Source organism: Ovis aries, chromosome 7 (genome assembly GCF_016772045.2).
Source record: "Ovis aries strain OAR_USU_Benz2616 breed Rambouillet chromosome 7, ARS-UI_Ramb_v3.0, whole genome shotgun sequence".
Taxonomy (NCBI): domain Eukaryota; kingdom Metazoa; phylum Chordata; class Mammalia; order Artiodactyla; family Bovidae; genus Ovis; species Ovis aries.
In genome coordinates, this window is record NC_056060.1 from 33503619 (window position 1) to 33530741 (window position 27123).

The 27123-nt window shown below is 40.2% G+C and overlaps 1 protein-coding gene across 5 annotated transcripts in view; it reads right to left on the reverse strand.

The window, feature by feature from the left end:
• FSIP1 (fibrous sheath interacting protein 1) overlaps nt 1-27123 on the reverse strand; it is a 210863-nt gene that overhangs the window by 58101 nt on the left and 125639 nt on the right. The window lies entirely within an intron of this gene.

Sequence of the window (27123 nt, forward strand, 5' to 3'; positions counted from 1 at the left end):
TTAATATAAAGCATTTACCATATGTTAATAGATTTTCCTACTACCTACTCACTACAATATAGTTTTATGATTTGGGTTTGATATAAACAGGGGGTTCTACAAATTATTCATGATCTTAGAGGGTAAGACCTAAGCATCAGAATGCTTAGAAAGCTCTCCAGGTGATTCTTATCTTTAGTAGTTGAGAACCACTGGGGCAGAGCAATGATCTCTAAGACCTGACTCCTTAGGAAAAGATAGATGCAATAATTAAGAACCTGGAAGAAATAAGCACACAAATAGAACATGCTAATTATGTAAATAAAATACTAGCTCTCTGCACAAAAGTAAAAGTAGATTGGAAAACATAGATGTAGGATGTGGTAGGTGGTTTAGAGTCAATGGTGCAGGCTTGGGGGTACTTCTTAGAAAAGGTACACTATAAATAAAAGTATAAAAGCCAATAGAGTCACTGAATATAGAATAAATGAGTAGGCATTTCAAGACCATCCCTTAAAACTATCTGAGCATTCAAGCCACCAAGCAATAATGGCTGTGATGTAACTTATCTTTATATCACTGTTTAGAAAGGAATGCTATTTAAGACCTGTGTGTGTGTAAAGTTTTTTATTTTGGTTGATTCTGGAAAATATTTCACCCTAAAAAGAACTGAACTCTTTGTCTAGCCTAAGAGCAAATGGAAGAGAATTAAGCAAAGCAAACAGAAAATAAACAATAACTCAACAGCAAAATGAAGACAAACAGGCACATAAGCATTTCACTGAACACTTTTAGTTTTCTTTAAGAAAGGGAAAAGGAATTACGTTAAGAGTCCTAAGAGTTTTCATAAGATGCATACAAAGAAATTACTGGCCTCTTTATATATACAATTTTGCAAAATGAGGACACAAAAAACACTTGGAAAGCCAGTGTCTAACTCACTCACTTCAGGAACTCTGGCTGGTGACATTTCCTGACAGAATATTTTATCCTGAATTTCACACCTTCTTAGCATGCTGCTGCTGCTGCTGCTGCTAAGTCGCTTCAGTTGTGTCAGACTCTGCGACCCCATAGACGGCCTCCCACCAGGCTCCTCTGTCCCTGGGATTCTCCAGGCAAGAACACGGTAGTAGGTTGCCATTTCCTTCTCCAATGCATGAAAGAGAAAAATCAAAGTGAAGTCGCTCAGTCGTGTCGGACTATTAGCGACCTCATGGACTGCAGCCTACCAGGCTCCTCCGTCCATGGGATTTTCCAGGCAAAAGTACTGGAGTGGGGTGCCATTGCCTTCTCCGCATTCCTAGCATAACGAAGGACAAATATGTGTTAGTAATAGATATATAGATATTATATCATATATACATACCAGGGACATTTTTCCTATCTATTATGATAATACTTCACTATCCCTGTGTTCTTCAAGATATCAAAGATGGTTGTGATGGAGTAGTCTAGCTTCAGTTCAGTTCAGTTCAGTCGCTCAGTCGTGTCCGACTCTTTGCAACCCCATGAGTTGCAGCACACCAGGCCTCCCTGTCCATCGTCAACTCCCAGAGTTCACTCAAGCTCATGTCCATCGAGTCGGTGATGCCATCCAGCCATCTCATCCTCTGTCGTTCCCTTCTCCTCCTGCCCTCAATCCCTCCCAGCATCAGAGTCTTTTCCAATGAGTCAACTCTTCACATGAGGTGGCCAAAGTATGCAGTTTCAGCTTTAGCATCATTCCTTCCAAAGAAATCCCAGGACTATCTCCTTCAGAATGGACTAGTTGGATATCCTTGCAGTCCAAGGGACTCTCAAGAGTCTTCTCCAACACCACAGTTCAAAAGCATCAATTCTTCGGCGCTCAGTTTTCTTCATAGTCCAACTCTCACATCCATACATGACCACTGGAAAAACCATAGCCTTGACTAGATGGACCTTTGTTGGCGAAGTAATGTTTCTGCTTTTGAATAGGCTATCTAGGTTGGTCATAACTTTCCTTCCAAGGAGTAAGCGTCTTTTAATTTCATGGCTACAATCACCATCTGCAGTGATTTTGGAGCCCAAAATAATAAAGTCTGACACTGTTTCCACTGTTTCCCTATCTTGCCATGATCTTCGTTTTCTGAATGTTGAGTTTTAAGCCAACTTTTCGCTCTCCTCTTTCACTTTCATCAAGAGGCTTTTTAGTTCCTCTTCACTTTCTGCCATAAGGGTGGTGCCATCTGCATATCTGAGGTGATTGACATTTCTCCCGGCAATCTTGATTCCAGCTTGTGCTTCTTCCAGCCCAACGTTTCTCATGATGTACTCTGCATAGAAGTTAAATAAGCAGGGTGACCATATACAGCCTTAATGTACTCCTTTTCCTATTCGGGACCAGTCTGTTGTTCCATGTCCAGTTCTAACTGTTGCTTCCTGATCTGCATACAGGTTTCTCAAGAGGCAGATCAGGTGGTCTGGTATTCCCATCTCTTTCAGAATTTTCCACAGTTTATTGTGATCCACATAGTCAAAGCCTTTGGCATAGTCAATAAAGCAGAAATAGATATTTTTCTGGAACTCTCTTCCTTTTTTGATGACCCAGCGGATGTTGGCAATTTGATCTCTGGTTCCTCTGCCTTTTCTAAAACCAGCTTGAACATCAGGAAGTTCACGGTTCACATATTGCTGAAGCCTGGCTTGGAGAATTTTGAGCATTACTTTACTAGCGTGTGAGATGAGTGCAATTGTGCGGTAGTTTGAGCATTCTTTGGCATTGCCTTTCTTTGGGATTGTAATGAAGACTGACCTTTTCCAGTCCTGTGGCCACTGCTGAGTTTTCCAAATATTTCTTATATTTAAAAAGGTCTCCTGTTTTTGCTATTACTTGGGTATGTATAAAAACCAGTATGTGACCTACTTTTTAACCACAGAGCTTAGATCACTCTCTAAGGCTCCTTGCCCTCACTGTGGCTTTGGTCTCTCCATCCCTACCTGGTTCCACACCACCCTGGGGGTATTCTTCCCAAACACTGCTTTACTGTTGTCACCCTCTGCCTAGGAACCAACAAGTGTTCCCTGTTGGATCAAGTCCTGAATATTCAGCCTGACCCTCAGGAATCTGATGATGCTGCCTCTTCAACTTTGGGTCCACCTCTCAATTTTTCATGCCAGTCCAGCTGATATTCAAACTGCCTTCCCTGGAAATCAGGTTTTCACTCATACACTCACTCAGTTAATGTTCACTGAGCACCAGCTGAGGGCTGTGTCTGGTGCTCATTCCTGGTCCCACACTTCTGCTTGTTCCTCTCTGTATATTCACACCTCACCCATTCTTTAAAGCCTGGCTCAAACACCCCACCCTCCACAAAGCTCTCAATTCTGCTCACCTGCCACCTGCCTCCCTTATCCTCAGGATCCCTAAGTCACACATTTCTCAATCTGGGTTTATAGAACACTGGCCTAGAACATTCTAAAAAATTCCATCCCTCGGGCTTCCCTAGTGGTCCAGTGGTTAAGAGTCTACCTGCCAATGCAAGGAACACAGTTTTGATCTCTGGCCCGGTAAGATCCCTCCACTAGTTTAAGTGTCAGTTGGGCTTTCCTGATAGCTCAGTTGGTAAAGAATCCACCTGCAATGCAGGAAACCTGGTTTCAATCCCTGGGTTGGGAAGATCCCCTGGAGCAGGGAAAGGCAACCCACTCCAGTATTCTGGCCTGCAGAATAGTCCATGGAGTCGCAAAGTGTTGGACAGGACTGAGCGACTTTCACTTTTCGGGCAGATCCCACATGCTGCAAGGCAACCAGGCCCCTGTGCCTTAACTACTACTGAGCCAGAGCTCTGGAGCCCATGCTCTGCAATGGGAGAGGCCATCACAATGAGAGATCTGCATACTACAAGGAAAGGTAGCCCTCACTCTGCAACTAGAGAAAGCCCATATGCAGGAACAAAGACCCAACACAGCCAAAAATAAGTAAGAACACTCCAAACTACCAAAAGATGCCATTAAAAACTCCATTCCTCAAAGAAAATGGAAAATTCAGGTTTAAACAAGGTTGAATATGTTTCTCTATTATAGGAATTCTCAGAGCCTTTAAAAAGTTAACATCAGTTGTGAATTCCTAAGAAGGTATAAAGGAGTCAGCATTTCACAAACTTACTTGGACAAGGAGGATAACTTTTTTTTATATTTCTACCGATATTCCAGGGAAATCCTGCTTGGGAAATGTTGTTCACTGGTATTTAAAATTGGTACCAATTTAAAACTGGTACATGATTTACCACTTAGTTGTTCTGGCTTTCTGGTATTATCCTATTATTCCTCTGTCCTTTCTATGCATCTTAACATTTTTCCAGTATCCAAACTATTAAGTCCTTCCACCCTTATGACTAAAAGCAAACAATTAAAACAGGAAATACTGTTTATCTCAATCCTTGGTAAAAGTTTTTTAAGACACATTAATCTATATCTATGCCTTAGTAAGCAGCATAATGAACAAATCTCTGATGGCCAAGGCAGGATGAAATAATAAAATAGCACCACTCTTAAAAGTGACCTCTTGTAGACCACCTCCCTGGGCCTCAGTGTCCTCATATAAATAATAACAGGAACCTCCCAGTTCTGATGGTCTGTCTTCCAGCATCTCAGTATTATTATCCCTTAAATGAGTATTCACTGTATGGCCCCATAAAGGAAAGGACAAAACAATCATACAGTAGACTGAACTCATCATTCCCAGAACATTCTTAAGAAGTCTTTGTGCTTTGTGCTCTGCTTTCTCATTATTCTAATGTTATTTTATTTTCTTATTATTTGCCTCCTTTAAATAAAAAACATCCCTGTTAACTGAGGCTTCTTGTGATTTGAATTTGAGTTAACCAAGGCTTCACGAGACAGAGAATGGGATGCCTCTCAGCTATAATAGTGACAGTAAACATTCCAAATGCTCTTTAATTCACAATATACATCTCTGGTCAGAGGTCAGATGGAGTCCCAGAGGGCACTGTCTATGGTAAGGAAAACTTGTTTAAAGAGGAGGGTGGACATAAACTCTGAAAAACAACTGAAGCAAGTTCCCATGTCTAGTGATAGCCCTAGTTCTATGCTTTAACAACTAAACAAACAATGCATTTCAAAATTTAGGGATTTCTAAGTTAACAAATATAAAATTTCTTATGCTTCAAGAATCCATTTGAAAAAGAAGCAATCTTATCATAAATCCAAGATTCCAGAAATGGTGACTGTTAATCTCTATTCCATTCTTCTAATGAATTTTGCTACATTAATTGGTTTTCTCCTAATATACTGTAAAATGATAAATTTTGCAACTCAAATCTTCATATTTTTCCTTCTAACCATCTTTTAAAAAGGATGTTTAGTTCAAGCTATGGAAACTGCATTATTTTTTTCAAGAAGCTTTAAAGTGTGTGACTTGGGGCAAGTTAACTTCTCATGCCTCCTCATTTCTTCATTCGTCCCTCCTCAAAGTAAAGATTACATTATCATAATATCTACTTCTAGGGTTGGCATGAGTGTTCAAGAAAATAACATATTAAAACACTTGACACGTCATTGTTGCTATTGTTATTACTGTTGTTTTACTACGGTTGTTGTCATTGTTTGTTATTATTAGTAGTGTTCTTTCTTAAATGACAGAAAGGATTCTATGAAGCCTCTTGAGGAGATTACATCACTTTGATCTGAAAGCCAAAAATTTTTTGCACTCCTCTAAATCAACCTGTAAAAATAGCCAGATCCCAAGTGGGAAAAACCCAGAAAATCTTTTTCATGTGATTTATTTTGCCTTTAACAGGTCCCCCATCTCAACCACTAAGCATCTGTCTCCCCCAATTCATGTCATCCAAGAAGCTTAAAGCAATTAACTGGAGGAAAGAAGTAAAATGAAATTGGATGAAATTAGATTGAAACAGCTCAATGCTTGATGCACAGATTGGAGGATGAATTAAGGAGCAAAAAGGAGAGATTTTTCCTCCCCAGGCAGAAGGCACAACTTGTACCCCCATAACCAACTTATGTCAATAAACAGCTATGTCACTGTGATTAGGTGGAGAAACCACTAGATTAGATGACCTCGGTGATTCCCTTCCAACTCAAAGTCAGCCTCAAAGGCCACACTGTTGCTTTTTGGAAAGTCAGGTCTGAAGGGGAGGATCAGTCTAAATATTATCATTTTAAAAAGAAGCTCAGCGCTATTCAAGAATGAAGCATAACTCCATTTTGAGGAGTACAACCTCAACTCATTTACTTAAATTCTTGCAGTGCAGATTAAGACAACATGACGTGATGTTTGGGTTAAAAGTAATTTCTAAATATTTGCTACATTCAGAATTAGTATCAATACATACTTAGTCATATATGAGTTTAACAGAAGCAATTGCTACTTGTATAGGACTAAGCGATGCTGAAAAAAATAAATTGTTGTTGATTTTCTACATGCAGATTAGCAACGAAAAGATTTCATTTACTTAAACCTTTCCTTCTACTTTTCCCCTCTTAATCTTGGATCCTACTTATCTGAGAAAGGTTCCTTTCTGCTCGAAGAAACCAAAGGAAAAGTAAACTTACTCTATGATATTGCTCAAACATTTTTTTTCTAAGACTTCAGCACATTTCATTTGTGATAACATTTAATAATTATTAACTAATGGAAGCTCATCAAGCAGACACTACCTTCCTTTGGACTGAGTCAAACACAACTAACTAAGAATGTATTAATCATTAACTATATGTTGTGCTAGCTATTTTGGGGAGAACAAGGCTACTTAGAGTTCCCACCCACAGCAATTTACAATAATTAACCTTGATGATGTAGATGAGAAACGCAGTGAAGTTCGCAGTATTCCATTCTCTTTAACGTGACATGAAAAGAAGCATCCTAGAGGTTACTAAGGACATTACAGAATCAAAAGTACAGTTTCTGGTCTCTGGAAGCTCACCAAATAGAGGGTTATAAATGTCAGATTCTAGATACGAAGACTTGTGCTTTTTTAATAGTATATTTTTATTTCTCTGTGTATAGTGTGTGGGCTTCCCTTCTGGCTCAGATGGTAAAGGATCTGCCTGCAATGGAGGAGACCTGGGTTCAATCCTTGGGTTGGGAAGATCCCCTGGAGAAGAGAATGGCTACCTACTCCAGTATTCTGGCCTGGAGAATTCCATAGATAAGAGGAGCCTGGAGGGCTATATAATCCATGGGATCACACATGAAGAGTGAACACAGACCAGAGACTAACACTTTTCCTTTCATAGTGGGTAACAATTTCCATTTTCCCAATTGTTCTGCTCTAATTCCAAATCGAGTTTGGATATATAGATTAGCAAAATCTCATGTGTAAAACACGTCAAGTTTCTTGAAAAAGTCTGTAGAAGTCCAAGTATACCTTTGGGAATGTGAAAAATGAATGTGCCTAATGACCAATAAATAATTTAAGGTATGTGTTTCTCATTGCTTTTTCCTCTCTTTCCTCTGGGTTCCACAAACTACATTCATATTCATAAGAGGTTGAAAGTGTTAATCGCTCAGTCACGTCCAACTCTTTGCCACCCCATGGACCATAGCCTGCTAGGCTCCTCTGCCCATGGAATTCTCCAGGCAAGAGAACTAGAGTGGGTAGCCAGTCCCTTCTCCAGGGAATCTTCCTGACCCAGGGATCAAACCCAGGTCTCCTGCATTGCAGGCAGATCCTTTGCCACTTGAACCACCAGGGAAGCCCAGAGATTGTCTTGCTAATTACAAAGATTTCTATCACTAGAGGAGAGATTGTATAAATCACTAAATTAAATAGTGCAATAGATAACAAGACCATCCGTTCTACACCAGTCATTTAAGCAAACCTTCTAGGGTGCCTAATAATGGAGGAGAAGCTGTCCTCTCATGTGTCCATGTGTCTAGGAAATGTTCTCAAAGTCACATAAATTGCATGAAAGGCGTGTTTCTTAAAGGTAATCAGAAGAACTGGTCTTGTCATTTATTAGATTAGAAAATTATGACCTCATATTTATCACCATAAAGGTAGAAAATTTCAAAAGAACAATAGATGAGAATACTGGATGCCTGAAATACTACAACTGAAGAGAAATTTTAAATAGAGCATCTACAGAGAAAAACTGCTAGAGCCCTTTGAGAGAAAATACATCTAATTCAGTCTGCCCAGTAGAAAAAGACAGCCCTTTGGAAGTTTTAAAAGAGGAGGCAAGAGTGAATGTTCTCTCAGACATAGCAAGTGTATCCATTTTTCACCAGTCTCAAGGCCTGCAGGCTCACAAGGGCTAGTTTACAAAGACACATCAGTCAGGATGACCTGTGTGACCAATGGCTCTCATGACTAATGGACTAAACAGGGAACAAAATTCCATAGCCCCCAAGTATGGTAAATGATGAATGACAATGAAAATAGTTGCCTATTCTGACCATGTAAATTCCTTTCCTTTACAGGGAGGCTGTTTGCCTGAAGGCTTAAAGGTGAATCATGGAACTGCACATGTTCTGGAAAAAGACGCACTAGCTGATAAAAAGATGGCTTCTCCAGTAATACACACACAAAAAAATCAAAACCTTTATAATCACGTGCTATTGCTTAAGCTGGCATTCTCTCTGTCTTACCAGTTTCACCAATCAAAATATATCAGGGTACGAGAGTTTATATAACAAGTACAGAAAGATCCCAAGGAAATTCCCTGTCATCTGGGTTCCTCAAACTACAGTTTTCCCAGCACCTGTTTTCTCCTTGTTAGCAATGTGAGAAGGTATACTGTCTATAAAGAGATTTAAGACATGTCATGAACTAAGTTATACGAGAACTTGTCCTTATGGAAAAGAAATTTAAACACATAGGAAATCTTTTTCTAAGGGTCTTCATGGATATAGATGATCCCCCTATCCACCGCCCCACCAACAGTTGCCATTTAGGCTCAAAAATATTGAACTAGAGACCTGTTATATTAAAAGAATGTCTCCATTCTAGAATTTTTTTCAGAGAAACAAGCCTAAGAATGGATATCTTCTGTTCAGTTGCAATCTCAACCAATTCTTCTGCTGATCTGACATTTCAGCTGACATTAACAGACTGACCATCCATTAATTCATCCATTCATTTAACAAACATTTATTGAATGCCTATCACAAAACCCATGTTGTAATGTGTGTCTGTGTGTGTGTGTGTGTGTGTGCGCGCGCGTGTGTGTGCTTAGTCACTCAGTCATCTCTGGCTCTTTGCAACCCCTTGGACTGTAGCCCACCAGGCTCCACTATCCACGGGATTCCCTGGGCAAGAATACTGGAGTGTGCTGCTATTTCATTTTCCAGGGGATCTTTCTGACCCAGGAAGTAAACCCACATCTCTTGCAACTCCTGCATTGGCAGGTGGACTCTACCATGGCACCAGCTGGGAAGCCCGCATGTTGTAATAACGCTCTAGAAATCTTGGCTCTGAAACTCAAAATCTGTGTAATCTTGAGTAAGTTTCTTGAACTCTCAGTGTCAGTGTCTTTGTCTCTAAAATACTGGTTGCTAGTGTGTAACTACTTTTTAAAAGCCAAGCTAGAGAAACACCATCCTCCTTACTCAGATGCCATCCAATTCCCCAGGAGGGGAAGTACATGGACCAACCTAAAGGGAGACTACGATATATTTTGTTTGGGGATTCAACTCACAATCTTGGGCAGGTTGCTCTGGATCCTTCCACCAGTCGAAGAACAAGATCACTCACTGAGACACTGAGTGTCCCATTCCCATTGCATATGGATATATGTAGGTCTACACAGCAGCTGAGATGTAGAGACGCTGAAGGCGTCAATCACAGCCGGTGTTCGGATGAACCCTCAGTTTGTCTCTGGAAGTTAGTCAAGAAGGCAATAAGATGCAGAAATTGAGTATAATATGACAGGATTGCCCCTAAATCCCAGAAACCTCTGAAAACAGTAGCTGATTGTGGGAGTGAATGGAAGGCAGGGTTATGTCACCCTTGGCCTGTTGCTACCAGCATACTCCAAACTGGAAATGCCTTGTGCAAGGACTTCTGTGATTTTAAAGACAGAACTGCTCTTATTGGCTTGGAAAAACCAGTTGATTCAAAACTTTCCTGATAGTCTTGAAGTATGTCATTTCAAATCTTCTTTTGTGCTGCTACAATGACAGCATACAAATGACTAATAAGCACATGAGAAGATGCACAGCATCACTAACCACCGGGAAATGCAAATCAAATCCACAATGATACACCAATTTGCATAGCCATTAGGATGATTATTAAGAAAGAAAAGAAAAGAAGTTTTGGTGAGGATGCAGAGATTGCAACCTTTGGGTACTCGTTGTGGAAATGTAAAATACTGCAACCACTGCAGCAAACATCAGTTCCTCAAAAAACTAAACATACAATCTGATAATTCCACTTCTAAGGTATATATCCAAAAGAATTGAAAGCAGTTGAACAGACATTTATATACCCATATTGATAGCAGTATTATTTATAATAGCTGAAAAGTGGAAGTAAACCAAGTGTCCTGCAAAGGATGGATGGATGAACAAAATGTGGTATATTTATACACACACACACACACACACACACACACAATGGAATGTGATTTAGGCTTAAAAAGAAAGAAAATTCTGACACATGCTACAACATGGATCACCTTGAGCACATGATGGTAAGTGAAACAAGTTAGACACAAAAGAACAAGCAAGAACAAACACTGTATGTTTCCACTTACATGGGGTACCTAGAGTAGTCATATTTATAGAGACAGAAAGTAGAATGGTAGCTTCCAGGGTCTGGGAGGAAGGAGAATTGGGGAGTCATTGTTTAAGCAGTACACAAGTGTCAATTTGGGAAAACGAAAAAGTCTTGAAGATAGATAGAGATGATGGTTATAAGAAAACATGAATGTGCTTAACACCACCAAACTGTGCACTTAAAATGGTTAAAATGTAAGATATTGAAAGGGTACACCATGGTGATTTGATATATGGATAAATCTTGAAAAGATTCCCACCATCTAGCAAATCACTATATCCATCACCTCATATATCTTAAAATTTTGTCAATCATATCTCATCAAAGCTGAAAAAAATGGTTAAAATGATCAATTTTATGTTACATGTATTTCATCACCATTAAAAAAGAAATAGGGGGAAAAGATTGCTTCTGCTTGGAGTCTTATGGGAAGGCTTGACATTGGGGTGCACTGACCTTAGACTACAAGGAGATCCAACCAGTCCATCCTAAAGGAGATCAGTCCTGGGTGTTCATTGGAGGGACTGATGTTGAAGCTGAAACTCCAATACTTTGGCCACCTGATGTGAAGAGCTGACTCATCTGAAAAGACCCTGATGCTGGGAAACATTGAGGGCAAGAGGAGAAGGAGACGACAGAAGATGAGATGGTTGCATGGTATCACTGACTCAATGGACATGGGTTTGGGTGGACTCTGGGAGTTGGTGATGGACAGGGAGGCCTGGTGTGCAGCAGTTCATGGGATTGCAAAGAGTTGGACACGACTGAGCGACTAAACTAAACTGAACTGAATAAACAGAAGTAGGAAATGGGAGATAGGGGATGCCACCAAAAGCACTGAGTAATTAATTATCTAGGGATATTGGGAGAAATTCAGTAGAGAACTCCATGTCTAGAATAAAACTTAAGAGATCAGATGAGGCTGAAAGGACAGCTGTGTGTAGTTGAAGGACTTTACTTTGAATGTCAGGCAAGAACATCTGTTCATAGAGGAAGGCAGGATATGAATAAGTTTGAACTCTTAAAAAGATGCCTTTGTATCATAAAAGACTACTATCAGCAATTATATGCCAAAATGGACAACATGGAAGAAATGGACAAATTCTTAGAAAAGTACAACTTTCCAAAACTGAACCAGGAAGAAATAGAAAATCTTAACAGACCCATGACAAGCACGGAAATTGAAACTGTAATCAGAAATCTGCCAGCAAACAAAAGACCAGGTCCAGATGGCTTCACAGCTGAATTCTACCAAAAATTTAGCAAAGAGCTAACACTGATCCTACTCAAACTCTTCCAGAAAATTGCAGAGGAAGGTAAACTTCCAAACTCATTCTATGAGGCCACCATCACCCTAATACCAAAACCTGGCAAAAACTCCACAAAAAAAGAAAACTACAGGCCAATATCACTGATGAATATAGATGCAAAAATCCTTAACAAAATCCTAGTGATCAGAATCCAACAACACATTAAAAGATCATACACCATGACCAAGTGGGCTTTATCCCAGGGATGCAAGGATTCTTCAATATCTGCAAATCAATCAATGTAATTCACATTAACAACTTGAAAAATAAAAGCCATATGATTATCTCAATAGATGCAGAGAAAGCCTTTGACAAAATTCAACATCCATTTATGATAAAAACAGAAAGCAGGAATAGAAGGAACATACTTCAACATAATAAAAGCTATATATGACAAACCCACAGCAAACATTATCCTCAATGGTGAAAAATTGAAAGCATTTCCCCTAAAGTCAGGAACAAGACAAGGGTGCCCATTTTCACCGCTATCATTCAACATAGTTCTGGAAGTTTTGGCCACAGCAATCAGAGCAGAAAAAGAAATAAAAGGAATCCAAATTGGAAAGAAGAAGTAAAACTCTCACTGTTTGCAGATGACATGATCCTCTACACAGAAAACCCTAAAGACTCCACCAGAAGATTACTAGAGCTAATCAATGAATATAGTAAAGTTGCAGGATATAAAATCAACACAGAGAAATCCCTTGCATTCCTATACACTAATAATGAGAAAGTAGAAAAAGAAATTAAGGAAACAATTCCATTCACCATTGCAACGAAAAGAATAAAATACTTAGGAATGTATCTTCCTAAAGAAACTAAAGACCTATATATAGAAAACTATAAAACACTGGTGAAAGAAATCAAAGGGGATACTAATAGATGGAGAAATATACCATGTTCATGGATTGGAATAATCAATATAGTGAAAATGAGTATATGACCCCAAAGCAATCTACAGATTCAATGCAATCCCTATCAAGCTACCAGTGGTATTTTTCACAGAGCTAGACCAAATAATTTCACAATTTGTATGGAAATACAAAAAAACCTCAAATAGCCAAAGCAATCTTGAGAAATAAGAATGGAACTGGAGGAATCAACCTGCCTGACTTCAGGCTCTACTACAAAGCCACAGTCATCAAGACAGTATGGTACTGGTACAAAGACAGAAATATAGATCAATGGAACAAAAGAGAAAGCCCAGAGATAAATCCACACACCTATGGACACCTTATCTTCGACAAAGGAGGCAAGAATATACAATGGATTAAAGACAGTCTCTTTAACAAGTGGTGCTGGGAACACTGGTCAACCACTTGTAAAAGAATGAAACTAGAACACTCTCTAACACCATATACAAAAATAAACTCAAAATGGATTAAAGATCTAAACATAAGACCAGAAACTATAAAACTCCTAGAGGAGAACATAGGCAAAACACTCTCCGACATAAATCACAGTAGGATCCTCTATGACCCACCTCCCAGAATATTGGAAATAAAAGCAAAAATAAACAAATGGGAACTAATTAAAATTAAAAGCTTCTGCACAACAAAGTGAAAGTTGTTGTTGAATTACGGCGCCGGGATTCTTGGCCCTGGAGGAGAAGAATTCAATCCGGGGCCAGAGACGAGGCTTGATCACTCAGCTTTTGTGTAGCAAAGTTTTATTAAAGTATAAAGGAGATAGAGAAAGCTTCTAACATAGGCATCAGAAGGGGGCAGAGAGAGTACCCCCCTGCTAGTCTTTAGCTGGATATTATATAGTTATCAGCAGCCTGTTAATGAAAGAAAGGAATGTCTCAAAACTTAGGATGGCACCAGGCCCCTCACCCATAGGATGTATTTTGGGATAATCTTGGCTCCAAATGGTTCATCTTGGGCCATAAAAGGATTAACTTGAATCTTGAAGAAGGGCAGAGCACCATACAAATAGTGTTATTTACATAGATTAGAGGAACAATATCGGAGTATAACATACTGGTTTATCAAGTAGGTTCTGAGCCAAAAGGCAGAACCGACTTGAAGACAGAGTTTGGAGTAAATGCATAGTACATTAGCATAGCTTAAGATAAACATTTCCATAAGAAAAAGGCATTTCTTAGCTTCAGGTGAAACCAGGCGTCATGGCAACACAGAATTTTAAGAGAAACCTCCTTTTAAATTTGTATAGAGAAGGAAAAATGTCGCTACTTTGTTTCCTCCTGCCGCTTAAGAGAGATAAAAATGTCTGACACTTGCAGGCTATTTCCTCTATTTGGAGACCCCTGGCCTTCCTGCCTGTTACCCTCTCAAAAGGAAACTATAAGCAAGGTGAAAAGACAGCCTTCAGAATGGGAGAAAATAATAGCAAATGAAGCAACTGACAAACAACTAATCTCAAAAATATACAAGCAACTCATACAGCTCAATTCCAGAAAATAAACGACCCAATCAAAAAATGGGCCAAAGAACTAAATAGACATTTCTCCAAAGAAGACATACAGATGGCTAACAAACACATGAAAAGATGCTCAACATCACTCATTATCAGAGAAATGCAAATCAAGACCACAATGAGGTACCATATCACACCAGTCAGAATGGCTGCTATCCAAAAGTCTACAAGCAATAAATGCTGGAGAGGGTGTGGAGAAAAGGGAACCCTCTTACACTGTAGGTGGGAATGCAAACTAGTACAGCCACTATGGAGAACAGTGTGGAGATTCATTAAAAAACTGGAAATAGAACTGCCATATGACCCAGCAATCCCACTGCTGGGCATACACACCAAGGAAACTAGAATTGAAAGAGACATGTGTACCCCAATGTTCATCGCAGCACTGTTTATAATAGCCAGGACATGGAAGCAACCTAGATGTCCATCAGCAGACAAATGGATAAGAAAGCTGTGGTACATATACACGATGGAGTATTACTCAGCCATCAAAAAGAATACATTTGAATCAGTTCTAATGAGGTGGATGAAACTGGAGCCTATTATTCAGACTGAAGTAAGCCAGAAAGAAAAACACCAATACAGTATACTAACACATATATATGGAATTTAGAAAGATGGTAACGATAACCCTGTATGCGAGACAGCAAAAGAGACACAGAGGTACAGAACAGACCTTTTGATTCTGTGGGAGAGGGAGAGGGCGAGACGATTTGGGAGAATGGATTGAAACATGTATAATATCATATAAGAAACAAATCACCAGTCTAGGTTTGATGCAGGATACAGGATGCTTGGGGTTGGTGCACTGGGATAACCCAGAGAGATGGTACGGGGAGGGAGGTGAGAGGGGGGTTCAGGAGCGGGAACTTATGTATACCCGTGGCAGATTCGTGTTGATGTATGGCAAAACCAATACAATATTGTAAAGTAAAAAAAAATTAAAAAAATTAAAAAAATCTAATATGACAAAAAAATAAAATAAAATCCAATGCAAAAAAAAACTGCGTTTGTTAGACCAGACTGGAGCAAGAAGTGTGTGGAGGCTGGGGAGCCAGTGAAGAGTCTGCTGTAACAGCTCAGAAGAGAATGTAAAAATGCAAGAGGCTTCAAAAGCACAGTGCCTTACCACAACACTTCTCATGCCTGAGTATAGTACACAGCCTGCTTGTAATGATTTTTCAAGTTAAATTATCATTATTATAATGTTACTTCAATGCATACAACACAGAATAAGATATAAATTCCTTATACCTATAGCTCCATGGACTGTGAAGAAAGCTGAGCACCGAAGAATTGATGCTTTTGAACTGTGGTATTGGAGAAGACTCTTGAGAGTCCCTTGGACTGCAAGGAGATACGACCAGTCCATTCTGAAGGAGATCAGTCCTGGGATTTCTTTGGAAGGACTGATGCTAAAGCTGAAACTCCAGTACTTTGGCCACCTCATGCAAAGAGCTGACACACTGGGAGGGATTGGGGGCAGGAGGAGAAGGGGATGACAGAGGATGAGATGGCTGGATGGCATCGCCAACTAGATGGACATGAGTTTGAGTGAACTCTGGGAGTTGGTGATGGACAGGGAGGCCTGGCGTGCTGCAATTCATGGGGTCGCAGGGAGTCAGACACGACTGAGCGACTGAACTGAACTGAACTGATAGCTCCTATGAAATTAAAAACCAAAACAAAGTTACCAATAGACAGTATTGTTCTAAAGCTCATCCTTTCCTGCTACTGGACACATATCAAGGAGGTCCAGCATCCTTCCTGGGGAATGAACAATTGTCTGAGGGTGTGAGCCTGAAGCAGAAGACCTGAGTTCAAGTCCTGACTCTGCCACCTGCTGGAGACTTGGGCAAATTCTTAATCAATGTGAACATCAATTTTTATATCTATCAAGGGAGCAAAATAACCTACCTCACATGGTTTTTTGAAAATCGAGAGACAAGTGGAATACCCTATCTATAATGTATTTTCTAAGAAGTTCTCACTGTCACAATCTTGTGGATTTGTATTAATATGCAATAGATGACTGAAATTTGCTGAATTAGGTGACATTTTTGGAAATTCTGAACCATTTTGAGAGAATCATCAAAGCTTACATTTTTCTGAGAAAGAGATAATCACTTATATTTTATTAATTATACTCAGGAGATCGTGTGTTCCTCCATCTAGTACCCTCATTTACAGAGGGGAAAAGGCAGAGAGGTTGAGGGCCCTCTTGTGTTGGTGACAAAGGCAAATGAGCTCAGGCTTCTTGGATTCCAGATCCTTTCCCCAATTACAAGCCAGAAGGCTCATCATTAATGCCAAGAAAAAGTAAAAAGTAACACCTACTGTGGAAAGCATACCTGGGCACCCTTCCATGATGGCCCCTTCCATACATGGGCTAAAGCGGGTCTCAGAGAAGATTCAACAGTTCCTAAGGAGGATGGAGGGTCATCACTCCTCAGGACCCTCACTAGTGCTCAGCGTAAGAGCTAATTCTTCACCCCACACATCATGCAGAAGAAGGGCACTATGCTAACTACCAATAGGTCTAAATGTCAACCCATGTCTTTTCCATTCTGATCCGACAGGCAGCATGACACTATACGTGCCCCTGTGCATGCGTGCTAAGTCACTTCAGTCATGCCCGACTCTTTGCACCCCACCGATGGTCTGTAGCCTGCTAGGTTCCTCTGTCCATGGAATTCTCCAGGCAAGAGTACTAGAGTGGGTTGCCATGCCCTCCTCCAAGGGATCTTCCCGACCCAGGGATCAAACCTGTGTCTCACGTCTCTTGCACTGGCAGGTGGATTCTTTACTACCAGTGCCACCTGGGAAGCCCAGACATGCCCCCAAGTCCCCATAATTCTCTTTTCCAGAACAATTTCTCTGAGTCATATTTATGACTCCTTAAACACAGGCTTTATCCTACACTTTTTCAAAGAGAAGTCCTTTAAGAGCAGAGTTATTAGCAGCAATGAAACTGTGTACTTTCCAGAATCATATGAATTATTAGATTCTATAGGTTTTATTTGTTTTTCAAAATACTGACCTTTTTTAACTTTTGCACTTGTAAGTCAACTTTGAAGAACTCTGGTTTTTGTTTTTCTAAAAAAGGCTAAACACAAATATTGCTGCTTTTTTTTTTTTTTTTCGTTTTTAATGACTCCTTAAGAGAAGTCAGCAGAGCCAAATCTGCTTTCTGAGGTTTGGGCTTTGCGCTTTGCTGGCTGCGCTCCGGCAGACCACACAGATGCAGGACCAAATGTATCTGGCACTCCCTGAAGAAAGCCATCAGCACCGATCCTCAGAATACTGGTTGTGCACCTAAAAACATGCACTACAGCTCTCACATCCTGGATCTCAGTACTTTGAGCCAAGATGGCTTGAGTTTTGAACAGTAACAGTTAGGATTGGTCACGCTGTTCCTGTTCACCAGTGACTCCACTCTCTTCTTCAACAAGCAGTGTGGCTGTTATAGTAATTTCTCAGATCTACTCAGGGGAAGATCATGTAACAAACTCTAGCAACTCAGTGAACCTCAATAACTGACAAAATTGCCAAAATCCAAGAATGGTTTCTCTGCAGTCCTGTATGAAGAAGAGCATAGGGGGCATCTGCTAAACAAAAAATGTAGTTTCTGTGACTGCTGAAATCAGACAAGTGGGAAATTGGAGGAGCTTAACACAAAATGCATTTTCTTGACTTCCTTAGCACAAGGAAAAAGTAGAATAAGTGGAAAGCTATCAAGCACAAACAGCAAATATCAGAAAAATCAGTGTCCTTTAGAAAGGATGAATGTTGTGCATGAACATAATTCTATAAACCTCTAGTAGCCCTCATTATATATTTAAAGAATTCTTTTACTCTGTTTGTGTGTGTGTGTATATATACTCAGTTGCTTGGTCACTTTGCAACCCCATGACCTGTAGCCCCCCAGGCTCCTCTGTCTGTGGAATATTGTTAGAAATAACTGGGAGAACAAAATCATTACTGTAGGTCCCCCTGTGATGAAAAGTAACAAAAGAGAACTTTAGTAATGAAATCATCAAGAAGTAAGAAATTTGGATTTTCAAATGCAGATTTGGTCCAAAAGTTCACAATATGTTTATGATATGCAAAACCTCCTCTTAACTGGAGAGAAGGGGAGCAGTAACCTGAATCAGGATCAATGAAAAGAATTATCAAAAAGAATCAACGAACAGGTACTTCCTTGGTGGTCCAGTGGCTAAGACTACATGCTCCCAATGCAGGGGGCCTGGGTTCGATCCCTTGTCAGGGAACTAGATCCCACATGCCCCAACTAAGGTCCTGCAAAGATCCTGCATGCCACAGTGAAGATCAAGATCCCATATACTGCAACTAAGATCTGGCATGGCCAAATAAATAAATCAGTTTCATACTCAGAATTTTATGTCTTCAATGTGGAGAAGAGTTTATACATAAAAGCAGGGACAAAGTTGCACAACTTATAAAAGTGGATCATAACTGATCCTCATCACCACTATGTTCAACTGATATAATGAGAAAAAAGTACTGGCAAACAAAAAATGGCATGTTTATTTCTACTGTATTAACCTTAAACAAAAAAGCTTTATCCTGTCTTTTATGTTCTTGGAGAAAAACTGGCACACCTTTAATTTACTAGTGAACTTCCTGTGTTTGGGGAGGCTCAAATTATGCTTATAAATAGAGCAAATAAGATTCTGACATATCCAAGATGGCAGAGTAGAAGGACATGCGCTCATCTTCTCCTGCAGAACTCCAAAATTACAACTCACTGCTGAACAACCATCGACAGGAGAATGTTGGATCCCACCAAAAAAAGATACCCCACACGCAAGGGCAAAGGAGAAGCCCCAACAAGATGGTAGGAGGGGCAAAACAGCATTTAGAATCAAACCCCATACCCACCAGAGACTCTCAGAGGGCTCAAACAAAACATTGTGCACACCAGGAAAACCCACAGAGACTGAGTTAGACCTGCCTTTGAGTGTTTGAGTGTCTCCTACAGAGGTACGGGTCAGCAGTGGCCTGCTGCAGGGCTGGGGGCACTGAGAGCGGCAGTGCGTACACAGGACCTTTTGAAGGAGGTCCCCATTATCTTCATTATCTTCATAGTTTGGCCTCAGGCCAAAGAACAGGGAGGGAACACAGCTGCATGCATAACAGAAAAGACTTACTGAGCATCAGAACAAAACCCAGTTTCCCCCTCAGTCAGTCTCTCTCATCAGGAAGCTTCCATAAGCCTCTTATCCTTATAAATCAGAGGGAAGACAAAATGAAAACCACAATCACAGAAAAATAACCAAACTGATCAGATGGACCACAGCCTTGTCTAACTCAATGAAACTATGAGCCATGCCTTGTAGGGCCACCCAAGGCGGATCATGGTGGAGAGTTCTGACAAAACGTGGTCCACTGGAGAAGGAATGGCAAACCACTTCAGTATTCTTGCCTTGAGAACTCCAAGAACAACAGTGTGAAAAAGCAAAAACATATGACACTGAAGAAGAACTCCCCAGGTCGGCAGGTGTCCAATATGCTACTGGAGATCAGTGGAGAAATAACTCCAGAAAGAATGAAGAGACAGAGCCAAAGCAAAAACAACACCCAGTTGTGGATGTGACTGCTGATGGAAGTTAAGTCTGATGCTGTAAAGAACAATATTGCATAGGAACCTGGAATATTAGGTTCATGAATCAAGGCAAATTAGAAGTGGTCAAAGAGTGAACATTGACACTTTAGGAATGAGCGAACTAAAATTGACTGGAATGGGTGAACTTAACTCAGATGACCATTATATCTACTACTGTGGGCAAGAATCCCTTAGAAGAAATGAAGTACCCCTCAGAGTCAACAAAAGATTCTGAAATGCAGTACTTGGACACAATCTCAAAAATGACAGAATGATCTCTGTTCACTTCCAGGGCAAACCATTCAATATCACAGTAATCCAAGCCTATGCTCTGACAAGTAATGCTTAAGAAGCTGAAGTTGAAAGATGCTATGAAAACCTACAAGTGTTAGGACCAAACTGGAGCCAGGACAGGCTCTAAGGGGCAGGCCAGGCCTGAGGTTTAGTCTCGAGGAAGGCTGAGACACAGGAAACTCCCGCAGGCAGTGTAGCTCGACCAATCAGAAAAATCACCGTAGCCCCCCGCCCGCGCCAGACCCGAGCCAATCCGGATAGAGATGCGAGATTTAAAAGTCCCGCACATGTGTATGGTTTAGCCAAACAGCTATGCTGTTACAGGAACAAAAAACCGTCTATACAAAAGTAGATGTGATTCAGAGTTCAGGGCTCTTGTAGGATTCCACTGTGCTGGATGAGACCTGGGCCCTAACTCGAGCTAGCAATAAATCCCTTTATGCTTTTGCATTGCTGTGGATGTCTTATTCTCTCAGTTTTGGGGACTCAGACTTCGGGCATAACAACAAGACTTTCTAGAACTAACACCCTAAAAAAAGATGTCCTTTTCATTATATGGGACTGGAATGCAAAAGTAGGAAGTCAAGAAATACAGGGAGTAACAGGCAAATTTGGACTTAGAGTACAGTCCAAGGGCAAAGACTAAATAGAGTTCTGTCCAGAGAACACACTGGTCATAGCAAACACCCTCTTCCAACAATACAAGAGAAGACTCTATACACGGACATCACCAGATGGTCAATACTGAAACCAGACTGATTATATTCTTTGCAGCCAAAGATGGAGAAGCTCTATACAGTCAGCAAAAACAAGACCAGGAGTTGACTGTGGCTCAGATCACGAATTCCTTATTGCAAAATTCAGACTTAAATTGAAGAAAATAGGGAAAACCACTAGACCATTCAGGTATGACCTAAATCAAATCCCTTAAAATTATACGGTAGAAATGACAAATAGATTCAAGGGATTAGATCTGATAGACAGACTGCTTGAAGAACTATGGACAGAGGTTCCTGCCATTGTACAGAAGGCAGTGATCAAGACCATCCCCAAGAAAAAAGAAATGCAAAAGGGCAAAATGGTTGTCCGAAGAGGCCTTACAAATAGCTGAGAAAAGAAGACAAGTTAAAGGCAAAGGAGAAAAAGAAAGATATATCCATCCAAATGCAGATGGATCCCAAGAATAGCAAGGAGAGATAAGAAAGCCTTCCTCAGAGATCAATGCGAAGAAATAGAGGAAAACATTAGAATGGGAAAGACGAGAAATCTCTTCAAAATTTAGAGATACCAAGGAAACATTTCAGCAAAGATAGGCACAATAAAGGACAGAAATGGTATGGACGTAACAGAAGAAGAAGATATTATGACGAAGTGGCAAAAATACACAAAACTATACAAAAAAAAATCTTCATGACCAAATAACCACAATGGTGTGATCACTCACCTAGAGCCAGACATTCTGGAATGCAAAGTCAAGTGGGCCTTAGGAAGCATCACTATGAACAAAGCTAGAGGAGGTGTTAGAATTCCAGTTAAGCTATTTCAAATCCTAAAAGATGATGCTGTGAAAGTGCTACATTCAATATGCCAACAAACTTGGAAAACTCAGCAGTGGCCACAGGACTGGGAAAGGTCAGTTTTTATTCCAATTTCAAAGAAAGGCAATGGCAAATAATGTTCAAACTACCACACAATTGCACTTACCTCACACACTAGTAAAGTAATGATCAAAATTCTCCAAGCCAGGCTCCAATAGTATGTGAACTGTGAATTTATAGATGTTCAAGCTGGATTTAGAAAAGGCGGAGTAACCAAATTGCAACATCCGTTGGATCATCGAAAAAGCAAGAGAGTTTCAGAAAAACAGCTGCTTTATTGACTATGCCAAGCCTTTGACTGTGTGGATCACAAAAAAACGTGGAAAATTCTTCAAGAGATGGGAATATGAGATCACCTTACCTGCCTCCTGAGAAATCTGTATGCAGGTCAGGAAGCAACAGTTAGAACTGAACATGGAAAAATGGACTAGTTCAAATCTGGAAAGGAGTACGTCAAGGCTATATGTTGACACCCTGATTATTTAACTTTTATGCAGAGTACATCATGCAAAATGCTGGGCTGGAAGAAGCACAAACTGGAATCAAGATTGCTGGGAGAAATCTCAACCTCAGACATGCAGAAGGCACTACCCTTATGGCAGAAAGTGAAGAGGAACTAAAGAGCCTTTTGATGAAAGTGAGAGGAGAGTGACAAAGTTGGCTTAAAACTCAACATTCAGAAAACTAAGATCATGGCATCCAGTCTCTTCATTTCATGGCAAACAGATGGGGAACCAATGGAAACAGTGACAGACTTTATTTTGGGGGGCTCCAAAATCAAGGCTATGGTTTTTCCAGTGGTCATGTATGGATGTGAGAGTTGGACTGTGAAGAAAGCTGAGCACTGAAGAATTGATGCTTTTGAAGTGTGGTGTTGGAGAAGACTCTTGAGAGTCCCTTGGACTGCAAGGAGATCCAACCAGTCCATCCAAAAGGAGATCAGTCCTGGGTGTTCATTGGGAGGACTGATGCTGAAGCTGAAACCCCAATACTTTGGCCACCTGATGCGAAGAGTTGACTCATTGGCAAAGACCCTGATGCTGGGAGGTATTGGGGGCAGGAGGAGAAGGGGATGACAGAGGATGAGATGGCTAGATGGCATTACCGACTCGATGGACATGAGTTTGGGTGAACCCCAGGAGTTGGTGATGGACAGGGAGGCCTGGTATGCTGTGATTCATGGGGTCGCAAACAGTCAGACACGAGTGAGTGACTGAACTGAACTGACTGAAAATCAATGCAGATGGTGACTGCAGCCATGAAATTAAAAGATGTTTGCTCCTTGGAAGAAAAGCTATGACCATGCTAAACATCATATTAAAAACCTGAGACATTACTTTACCAACAAAGGTCCAGCTAGTCAAAGCTATCGTTTTCCCAGTAGTCACGTATGGATGTGAGAGTTGGACTATAAGGAAAGCTGAGCACCATAGAATTGATGCTTTTGAACTGTGGTGGTGGTGAAGACTTGTGAGAGTCCCTTGGACTGCAAGGAAATCCAACCAGTTAATCCTAAAAGATATCAGTCCTGAATATTCATTGGAAGGACTGATGCTAATGCTGAAACTCCAATACTCTGGCCACCTGATGCAAAGAGCTGACTCACTGGGAAATACCCTGATGCTGTGAAAGAGTGAAGGCAGGAGGAGAAGGGTACAACAGAGGATAAGATGGTTGGATGGCATCACCGACTTTTAGACAAGAGTTTGAGTAAGCTCCAGGAGTTGGTGATGGACAGGGAAGCCTGAGATGCTGCAGTCCATTGGTTCACAAAGAAGTCAAACATGACTGATCAACTGAACTGAACTCAACTCAACTGAAGCTCTTACTTTGCTATTCCTCCTTCTTGAAAATAAAAAATTCAGTGTCAAATTCTACTCATTCTTTCTTTTACTGATAAAACAAACACTTTGGGGTCACCCACAATGTGCCAGTACTATGTCAATCCTAGGGGACATAAAAATGAAGACAACCAAAGTCTCTACCTTCTGACCATGAGATTAATATTAATACAAAATCGTAGCCAGCAGACATTCAGTGAAGCGATTTCATCCAAGAGTAAAAGAAGATACAAAAAATTACTATTTGCGGGCAAAAAGGAAGTTATCATAAAAAGAGATGACTGTAAAAGTTCATAGGAAAGATTTCAGTTCAGCTGCTCAGTCATGTCCGACTCTTTGTGACCCCATGAATCGCAGCACACCAGGCCTCCCTGTCCATCACCAACTTCCGGAGTTTACTCAGACTCACGTCCATCGAGTCCGTGATGCCATCCAGCCATCTCATCCTCGGTCGTCCCCTTCTCCTGCCCTCAATCCCTCCCAGCATCAGAGTCTTTGCCAATGAGTCAACTCTTTGCATGAGGTGGCCAAAGTACTGGAGTTTCAGCTTTAGCATCATTCCCTCCAAAGAAATCCCAGGGCTGATCTCCTTCAGAATGGACTGGTTGGATCTCCTTGCAGTCCAAGGGACTCTCAAGAGTCTTCTCCAACACCACAGTTCAAAAGCATCAATTCTTCGGTGCTCAGCCTTCTTTACAGTCCAACTCTCACATCCATACATGACTACTGGAAAAACCACAGCCTTAACTAGATGGACCTTAGTCAGCAAAGTAATGTCTCTGCTTTTGAATATGCTATCTAGGTTGGTCATAACTTTTCTTCCAAGGAGTCTTTTAATTTCATGGTTGCAATCATCATCTGCAGCGATTTTGGAGCCCCCCAAAATAAAGTCTGACACTGTTTCCACTGTTTCCCCATCTATTTCCCATGACGTGATGGGACCAGATGCCATGATCTTCATTTTCTGAATGTTGAGCTTTAAGCCAACTTTTTCACTCTCCACTTTCACTTTCATCAAGAGGCTTTTAGTTCCTCTTCACTTTCTGCCATAAGGGTGGTGTCATCTGCATATCTGAGGTTATTGATATTCTCCTGGCAATCTTGATTCCAGCTTGTGTTTCTTCCAGTCCAGCGTTTCTCATGATGTACTCTGCATAGAAGTTAAATAAGCAGGATGACAATATACAGTCTTGACAATATATAGCCTCCTTTCCCTATTTGGAACCAGTCTGTTGTTCCATGTCCAGTTCTAACTGTTGCTTCCTGACCTGCATACAGATTTCTCAAGAGGCAGGTTAGGTGGTCTGGTAGTCCCATCTCTCTCAGAATTTTCCACAGTTTATTGTGATCCACACAGTCAAAGGCTTTGGCATAGTCAAGAAAGCAGAAATAGATGTTTTTCTGGAACTCTCTTGCTTTTTCCATGATCCAGTGGATGTTGGTAATTTGATCTCTGGTTCCTCTGCCTTTTCTAAAACCAGCTTGAACATCAGGAAGTTCAAGGTTCACGTATTGCTAAAGCCTGGCTTGGAGAATTTTGAGCATTACTTTACTAGCATGTGAGATGAGTGCAATTGTGCGGTAGTTTGAGCATTCTTTGGCATCGCCATTCTTTGGGATTGTAATGAAAACTGACCTTTTCCAGTCCTGTGGCCACTGCTGAGTTTCCCAAATTTGCTGGCATATTGAGTGCAGCACTTTCACAGCATCATCTTTCAGGATTTGAAATAGCTCAACTGGAATTCCATCACCTCTGCTAGCTTTGTTAGTAGCGATGCTTTCTAAGGCCCACTTGACTTCACATTCCAGGATGTCTGGCTCTAGGTGAGTGATCACACCATCGTGATTATCTGGGTCGTGAAGATCTTTATTGTACAGTTCTTCTGTGTATTCTTTCCATGTCTTCTTAATATCTTCTGCTTCTGTTAGGTCCAGTGTCCTTGGTTTCCCTCCCCCTTGCTAAGCATGGAATACAGGAAAGGCAATCTGCTCCCATACAGAAGGAAAAGCTTATAAATGTCAACAATTTTTATATTTTCTTCACCCCAGACACTATGCAAATGGAGCTTATTGTGGTCTTTTTAATAACTTTCAAGAAATGTTAGTTAACTCATTGAAAAAGTTTAAACTAATCAGAAAAAAAAGAGTGAGAGAAGAGATCATTGCGTATGTATGACATTCTTAATATAATAGTTTAGATGGAATATAAACCAGTGGATTGATTCCTCAATTCTAAATCCTACAGTTAGATTTCTTCCATCAGAAAGTAACTTTGGGTATATTTTAACAAAATAAATAACTAATCTAAGTGAAAAATGGCTAAGAAAAGTCTTTAAGACATACAATATGTAACAACTTACTGGTTTAAAACAAAAGATTATTTGCTTAACTTAGAGAAGAACTTTATTCATAAGAAAGTTGAAATTAATCTTACATAAATTTTTCACATCTGCATTCTAAATCTTAGTGAATTTTCCTGTGTGAAATAGAAAGCTTAATCCAAAAGCAATCACTGAGAAAATGAAGACTTCTCTGGTGAAAAACATTCAAGACTGTTGGTATGCAAACTAAGAACTTCAAAATACTAAGGAATAAGTATCCCCCATGGAATTTTTTCTCCCTTTTATTTTCAAAACCAACTCTCTTTAAACATATAGAACAAGGATAAACTTCTAGTTAGGTTACATCCAAGTCATGAGATGGCTAAATAATGGGGAAGCTGAGCTGCTACTACTAATTTTGACACTCCTGAGCCTGTTTTTGCAAATGTAAAAGTTTCACACTTAAATCAATCCCAGATTATTTTGTACAATCTAACTACTCGGATATTTTTCATACTCAAGTCTAATTACATGATTACCCTGAGAAAAATTTGAATAATATGTAGATGAGAAGACAATTTCAAATAGATTTTGTTTACTCACCATAAGCTTCAAGATGGTATATATTTTTTCTAAGCACTGCTGGTAAAATTCACTGGGCCCAAACTGCTTCAAATGTGACAATCTGGACTCAGTGCTATGGATTTGGTTACAGATGTCAGAACTAATTAACTTATTACCTTATTCCTTCCCTCAAGTCACACACCAGAGAAAATTTGACTCTGTAAGCAATATAACTTTCTAACCTCAAATATTAATTTTTAGATCATATCTAGTAGAGTTCTGCCCAGCTGGAAATCACTCTTTTTTTCCTGGTTTTAACATTACTTTGGGATATAAAAATATTACTTAATCAGGCATTCAGAAGCCTGCTCTCCTTCATTCCATTAACACCTTCTAATACAGTGTAAGCACTGTCAAGGTTATATTCTTA